Genomic DNA, 5,576 nt, shown 5'->3' on the forward strand with positions numbered 1-5,576 from the left:
CTTTTGTGAACTTCGATCATCCTTTGCAACATACGCTTCAGGACCTTGTTGATCGCTTCAACTTGTCCGTTGGCTTGCGGATAATATGGAGTAGAGCTGTCGTGAGACAATCCTAGTTTGGCAGCTAATTCGAGCATCATGTGATTGCAAAAATACGATCCATGGTCCGTGACTATAGCCTGTGGTATGCCGAATCTGGCGACTACATGATTGAAAAAGAAAAGGGCAGCTGTTTCACCAGTGTTGTCTAATGTAGGTATCGCCTCGGCCCATTTGGTAAAATAGTCAACTGCGACTATGATATACCCATGCCCCCCGGTCGAGGTGGGGTTACATGTCATGAAATCGATGCCCCATTTGGCGAATAGCCCAACAACAACTATTGGCTGTAGAGGTGCGGGTGGTCTTCTGGTTTTGCTATCAAAAATTTGACAAGCATGGCAACTTCTGACTGCGGTTATGCAATCTTTGAACATTGTTGGCCAGAAGTATCCTGCTCGTAAGATTTTTTGTGCTGTAGCATATCCAGATTGATGCCCCCCACAAGCTCCTGAATGACACTCATTCAGGGCTTTCTCGGCCTCCTCATGGGTGAGGCACCTTCTCAGAACTGTATCGATACCACGATGGTAAAGTGTATCACCGACGATCATGTAGTCTTTTGCTTGGTATCGTATACATTTCTGTTCAGAGTGAGAGCTGTTAGGCCTGAACTTTTGGGTTTGGAGATAAATTATTATATCTCCATACCACTCATTGCTTGTAGATATCAGAATCAGATTCTCATCCACGATTGATTCTTCGGATGTTTCATCGTTGGATGATGATGGGAGATCACATAATAATTCTGCAAAAACTAGAGCTTTGTTTGATTTGGATTTTACGAATTCCAGATGAAACTCTTGAAGGATTTCTATCCATTTTGAATATTTACCCCCCAGCAACTGTCGCGACAATATATAAGTCATGGGGTTGAAATCAGACAGAATGGTAGTTTTCCGAAAGAGGACATAGTGTCGAAATCTTTGTATTGCTTGAACAGCTGCAAGCGCTAGTTTTTCGACATAAGAATACTTACTTTCTGTATCATTTAAGTTTTTACTTAAATAATATATAGGGTGTTCAATTCCATCGACTTCTTGAACTAAAACCATTGCGATGGTCGTATCTGTTGCAGCGAGATACAGGTTAAAATCTCTTTGATAATCGGGGGCGTACATTAATGATGCTTTCATTAAGGAATCTTTTAAATCATCAAAGGAAGCTTGCGCAACCTGATCCCAGACGAAGGGTACCTCCTTTTTCAAAAGACGTGTATAACCTTTAGCAAGTTCGGCGTAATTTGGAATGAACCTCCTCAGAAAGTTTGCTTTCCCTTGGAGTTTCTGAATCTGAAGCAAATTTGAAGGTGGAGGCAAATTTATGATTGCCAGTACCTTGCACGGGTCGAGACGAATCCCATCCTTGGAGACTACAAAGCCAAGTAAACGACCAGAACTGACGCAAAATACACATTTGTGCGGATTGAGTCGTATCTTGTAGTTTCGGCAACGTAGAAATATCGCTCTTAAATGCTGCGGATGATCAGTCCGCTTTCGCGAATGAGCCGGAAGGTCGTCAAGGTATGGTTGAACGATGTTCTTGATGTCATGGAAGGCATAATTCATTACCCTCTGAAAGGTCGCCCCTGCGTTCTTTAAACCAAAGGGTAATTTTCGATATGCGAATGTGCCCCACGGACAAATGAATGCAGTCTTTGACTGGTCCTGTGGGCGGATATTTATTTGATTATACCCGGAAAATCCATCCATGAATGAAAAGATTTCGCATCCGGCGCATTCATCAATTATCTGGTCGATGAAGGGTGTAGGGTAGAGTTCTTTTGGACAAGCTTGATTTACATCCCTATAATCGACACACACTCTAATTGTCCCTTGTTTCTTCATAACAGGGACAATATTTGATACCCAATCGGTTAGAGGAACCGGGTAGATGAAACCAGCATGGAGAAGTTTTTCAACTTCTGCCTTAATGGCAGCGGCTTTCTTGGGGTGCACCTGCCTGAGCCGTTGTCGTACCGGTTTGACATCTGGATACATCTTAATTTCGTGTTCAACGATACTCGAGTCGATGCCTGGCATTTCATCATATGACCAAGCAAAGACATCTCTGAACTCACGAAAAAGAGCATTATATATTTCCAGTTCTGAAGGAGAACAACATTTGCCAACATAAATATTCTCTACAACATCCGTTTTAGTCGAGATATTTATGGCTATAGTCTCTTCAATATTGGATAAGTTTCGCTCGGAATCCACCGTATTTACAGTATTTGAAAGGAATTCAAAAACTGAAGGATGATAAAGGTCATCTTGAGTATCTTCTTCATATTTCGGAAGAAGGGAACGATGGTGGCAATCATTCCACGGTGCCCCTTCAATCAACATTGATTGTACAATTCCTTCGTCGGTTCCATGCACTCGCGACCAAGGATCTGAAGGGGTACCATATTCTCTAGACCTATCTACCCAAACGCTTGACGAGCGTTGATTCGGGTTTGCCTCCCATGCTAGAAACATTGATTGCTATAATACTTCTATTGGGCTTGGGGGCAAAACCATTGCATGATCCATGTTGATATCGTTTTCTGAAATCTTTGTGGAAGATATCATATTGCAGGTTCCTATCGATGCTACTTCCGCCAGATTGATTGGAGGTGGAAGAGCGAAAGTTCCCATTAGTATAGGATCTTTTAGTAGGCCTACTCCGATATTCTGAAGCGAATGGGGGCTTCCATGGATCATGGGAATGCTTCCTGTAACTTGTGAGCCATTAGGGAGGAAGTTTTGTTGATCGACGATTGTAATCCCTCCTTGGAAGGGGAATGCAATCTTTCTAAAATAGGTTGACACAACAGCTGCCATGGCATATATCCACGGTCTTCCTAGTAGGATGTTGTAATCAAGATTTCCATCGATGACTTCAACATCTATTTCTACTGTTTTTCCCTCTAGTTCAACCTTCAAGTTATTTAGGATACCATATGGGGTATATGAACTTCCGTAAAATGCTTTTAATGTCTTCGAAGATCGTGACAAGGTTGGAGATCCTAAAGTTTTCCACCAACTCATCGACATAATACATGTAGATGCCCCTTCATCAATAATTGTTCGATGAACAGTTTTGTTGAGGGCTTTCACTTGAATGAGGAAAGCTAGTTGGGTTGGTAACTTAGGATCATATCCTTTATGTTCAAAGGATACAAGATTGGAATCCTTAGGATCAACCCCACCAATGGCTGATAACAAAGCCTGCCTTTGGGATGGGCAATTTTGTAGCACTTCAAGAGTCGACATAGCGGATGGCGATTGGGCCAAATCTTCCACTATGTTATAATGCTGCGCCGCTCTAGCGCGGGGATTAATCGTCGACTTGTGTACTACTCCCTTTGGCGGTTTTATTGTTAATTCAAGAATGATGGGTGGTACAACTTCTGTCGAAGTTGTTGTCGAACTACTCGGTTGATCTTCATCCTTGTTGTTCGACAGCTGCGGATTCCCGTAATCTTTGTTCCTTGTCGAAATCAAAGCATCATTTTGCTGTTTCGAAATCGACAACATTAGCACTTGAGACGGGGAAGCATTTCCATTATCAACCAGATTTTGTCCTGGATTTGGAAACGGATCAGTTAACACAGCTGAGGTTTTCGAACTCTTAAAGAATCTTTTAAGCTCAGCTCTGTACGGACATTCTGCAGTCCAATGATCCTCATCGCATATGTAGCATGGATTTTTTGGTTTCCTATTTCCAGGAGGGTTTGAAGAAGTTTTTTCAGGAGATGACTCATCCTGTTTCTTCTTCTTCCCTTTGCCTTGCTTCTTCTTGCTTCCTGGTTGTTTGGTTTCTTTGCCCTTATCTGTCGATACGGCATTTACTTCCGAAGCAAGAATTTCGTCTTTTGCATTTTGATCTGAAATCTTACGGGCTTTCTTGGACGTAGCCTTTGTCGATTTCGCGTTTGTCGTGCCAATCACGCCATCGCCGGCGTGAGAGTCATTGTTTGATTTAGGAGGAGGAGGAATTGAGAATTCCGGTCTAGGGGCGTCAGGTATTTTGTCGTAGAGCGTGCCAGACTGAGTATAGACCAAATCTAGATATTGCACACGAGCGATGAATTTCTCTTCCGTTACGACTCCCCCCTTTGCCACATCTTCTGTGATAGCAGGAAGTAACGACTTGATAAACCATTCAGCTAATAGTTGATCGGGAACGTACGTTTTTACCATCCTACGACGACGTCGCCACTCATGTATATGATCAGATATGTGAGTGGCCGTTGTCTGTTTGAAGTTGGTTAGGATTTCCGTTCCCATTTCATACCTTATCGGTAATTGAAAATGGGTTAAGAAAGTCGTGGCTAAGGTACTGAAGTTGTCGAACGAAGCTCTAGGCAATTCAATATACCATTTTGACACTGGACCCGTTAACGTCCTCTGAAAAAGGCGAAGCCTTATCGAATCATCGTTTAGGGTGTTTTATGAACACCATAGATGAAATTTCATCACGTGATTCGATGGATCTTCACCTGGATTTCCATTAGATTTAGAAATATCTAATGGAAGTTTGTGTGGAATCGCTGGCCACCAAGGGGCGTAAGCAATTGGATCGTTTGTTAACCGGTGCAAATCAGGTAACTCTAAGGTTGCCACGAATGGTAACTGCTGATTCAGGTTAGGTGAAGCATACCCAGGATATGATGGAATTGCCTGAGCAGTTGGCCTTTGTATACCAACATAATGTAGTTGATGCTGGTATGACTGATACGGTTGGTGGACATGACCATTGTAAAGTGGTTGATTTTGACCGTTTTGAATGTACGACTGTCCACTGTTCGCAAAGATCTGCTGCTCAGAACCTTGGTATACTTGTTGGAATTGTGGTTGTTGGTATTGCACCAGCCACGGTTGTGAAGCCATGTTCTGTTGCGCTATACTAACCGTTGGACCAAGGTGTGGGGTAATTGTACTCGTTTGGACCTTTTTCGTCCCACCAGTTGGCGATTGTGGTTGAGTCACAGGGTCAAGGGGCTGTTGCATTACAACCTGAGAAATCTAAGGTTGACATACAACAGGCAGTGTTTGAACTTGTGACACTGTCACAATAGCTGGTGTAGTCGGGATGTTCGACATAGGTACACATTGTTGCATAGAATAAACAAACCTTGGCTGTTGGGGTAGTATAGGTACCCAACCACTTGATGTAACTCCAGCATAACCTAAATACTGTTGTGAGCTCCCGTATGGATATCCTCCTGGAGGGGGTAATGAAAGGGCATACTGCCCCCCATACGGTGGCAATCCGGAACTCAAGGGGATTGTCTGCCCTTGGGGACTGGATTGCCCAAATTGACCTCCAAATGGATCAATTTGACGAGTCTCAACATAAGAGTTGCTGGATATTATTCCGGAGGAAGAAACAGGAACGGACCATACTGTCGAAATAGCCCCTGGATGGACTCCTTCTAGCAGTTGTGAGCTAGTCGGGATAGATGGTACGCCGGCAAACATTGTCGGAGT

The sequence above is a fragment of the Pinus tabuliformis genome, chromosome 2_2, assembly GCF_031772625.1.
Source record: "Pinus tabuliformis cultivar Carrire ecotype Pingquan chromosome 2_2, CPIR1, whole genome shotgun sequence".
NCBI classification, from domain to species: Eukaryota; Viridiplantae; Streptophyta; class Pinopsida; order Pinales; family Pinaceae; genus Pinus; species Pinus tabuliformis.